Consider the following 2,639-nt stretch of genomic DNA (forward strand, 5'->3'; position numbering starts at 1 on the left):
AAGCTGCACTTCCTCTTTGGCAGCTCACTGTGGGCTGGTAGCACATGATCACAATTCAGAATGATTCATTAGGACTGCCTTTGTCAGCAATTGGCAGGGAACAGCTCAGAAAGCTGCCTTTTGCTGCTGTTTGTGCACGGATCTTTACCATCCTCAAGAAACGAAGAAATCCACCAGCCACTGAATGGTTTACTGCTGATTTTTTTCCTAAGAAAAATTATCTGGATTTTAAATTAGTTAAGTAATGTTCTATTTTCTACGAGAAGCATGTATCTGACGTTTTCCCAGTGGCAGCCACATCGTATCTTGTAGAATTTTTTTGTCTTGTTTCCCATTTAGCAAGTACTTTATTTAGCTACATTTCATCAGGAATAATTTTAAGCACCTTAAAGTACTCATGAAATTCAAACCACTGTAATAGGCTGTAACATTTCAGCTCTGCATTGCAGCAACCTTTGTGTTTATAAGGAAATACACAATTTGCACAGCAAATCTAACGTATTCAGTATCTTCTTTTTCTTTTAACATAAGACATTTCATTAGAATGGGAGAAAAGGCACATCAAGGCTTCCAAACGTGGTGCATACAGGAACAAATAAAACCCCCTAAATACCCAAATTCACCAAAGCATACATGCAGCTACAGGTTCTTTTCTTCTTGGTTGTTGTCTATTTGTGCCATCACTGTGGCAACAGCTGACCAGACACGCCTTCTCACAAGTGTGCAGATGTGCCCTTGGGATTAAATCTACAAATTAATAGGCGCCATGGCAGGCTGCCGTGTTTGACTTACGGGGGTGAGAAGTGAGAACTGAAACTGAGTGGTTTAGACATTTGTAGCATGGTGGAAATGCTTCATATATCTCTAGGTCATGTATAGCGTCATATACCATCAAATAACAAGGTTTTTAAAAGATACCTTCGTTATGCCTGGAGCACTGCCATGTTTTGCTCTATCATTTTTAGTAGGCTGATTACGAGAAGTGCTTGTTACCTGGAAGAATCCCCATGGAGGACCCCACATGTCTGGTGAGCAGTGAAAAAAAGATTCCTTTAGTGAAAAAGTCCACGTAGTGAACTAACACAGTGTTCAGGGTATGCAGATACAGATACTGACACTGAGTACTAACTAAAATAATGATTTCCATTATTAATGCCTCACCTCAAGAGGAGTTCAGAACTACTATTTTGTTGAAAAAGACAATTATTATAATTGTGGTTATTAACATAAATACAGCATATATAAGTTTGGATAGTTCTTTAAAAAATCTCTGAGTGAAGCCCATCCTGCCCTAAAAATACCCACACTGAATGCTTAAAGCTATGTTCCAAAATCCATGTTTAGGTACTGAAACATAAGCAGTTTGATTTTAAAGAAAACCAAGCAAACTCAGCTCCCATTGACTGGGAAGGGGTCTGTGGGTTCTCAGTGCTTCTGTAAATCAGGTCAGTTCTATTAAGGTGTCTAGATACGATTTTAAGACCCTGGTAAGGAGCAGTCAGCTTTGGAAATCCTGGATAAACAGCTCACAGAAGCAGGGTGATACACAGCACCGAGTGGCTGTGTTGATTTGACTATGTATAGAAATACACAGAACATACAATGAATGATGGGAAAGAGGAGAGAGGATAAGAAATGTCCAAGCACTAAAAATCATGTACACGTACAGAGGCATGTTATAGCTTGCACAGAAAGAGAATTTTATGGCTTCAACATAAATAAATTCGGACTTAGTTTTAAATTAGCACCTGCTCCTAGACCCTGCGTATTTCCTGGAAAAAAGTAAAATTGACTCGATACCAGGGTAGAACATGGAAAACTGAGCAGTTACTGAAGCAAGTTTGTCAGAGAAGCTGTCTGTACTCAGGTCATCACGTTCATTAGGCAAAGATGGGGAAGATAAAGGGCCTGGACAGGAGTTTAGACAATATGTTTAACAAATACAATAAATACAACAAAATATATTTCAATACATACTACAGAAGGCTCCGTCTCCCAGATCAGGAAAACATCTCCCCTAGATTGATACATACTTCCTTCTAGCAGACAAGGAAAACCTAGGCTTTCCCAGTTCCACTAATAGGCCTGCCTTACACATCCCTCAGTCTCCACAACCCCAGTGCACACATGCACTATCTAGAGGCCAGAGTGCAGTGGTAATAAATTCAGCGGGTTACACACCACCTCTCTGCTCTCAGCACAAACTTTCTGATTATGCTTGTGGCTAACATTAACCCACAGTGGCCATAAGCACTTGCTTTTATCAGTGACCTATAAGAACTCTTCACAGCTTGTGCTATAAGACTTTAACCTGCTAAATGAGGGTAAAGGCTTCCATGGCATGCCATCAGCAAAAACACCAGGATTTTAAGACTGCCACATGCCTGAAGTATACTATAAAATGTACAGAGAAGCAGGAATCCATTTCCACTCAACAAACTGCTGGTTTTCCTTAGTGCCCCTGTGGATGTGATTGCCAACTCACGCTTCATGGGCAGCATGTTGTAAACAGCCAAAGAAAGCCGCTGCTCCCTTGGTCAGGTGTTGCCAAGGGACAGCAAAGAACAGTGGTCGCACAGACTGCGTGACAGACGTGTGTCCTTGCCAGTAGGTGAGCAAAGGTTGGTTGGGAAACCCTG

Source organism: Pygoscelis adeliae, unplaced genomic scaffold, assembly GCF_000699105.1.
Source record: "Pygoscelis adeliae isolate BGI_AS28 unplaced genomic scaffold, ASM69910v1 Scaffold77, whole genome shotgun sequence".
NCBI lineage: Eukaryota > Metazoa > Chordata > Aves > Sphenisciformes > Spheniscidae > Pygoscelis > Pygoscelis adeliae.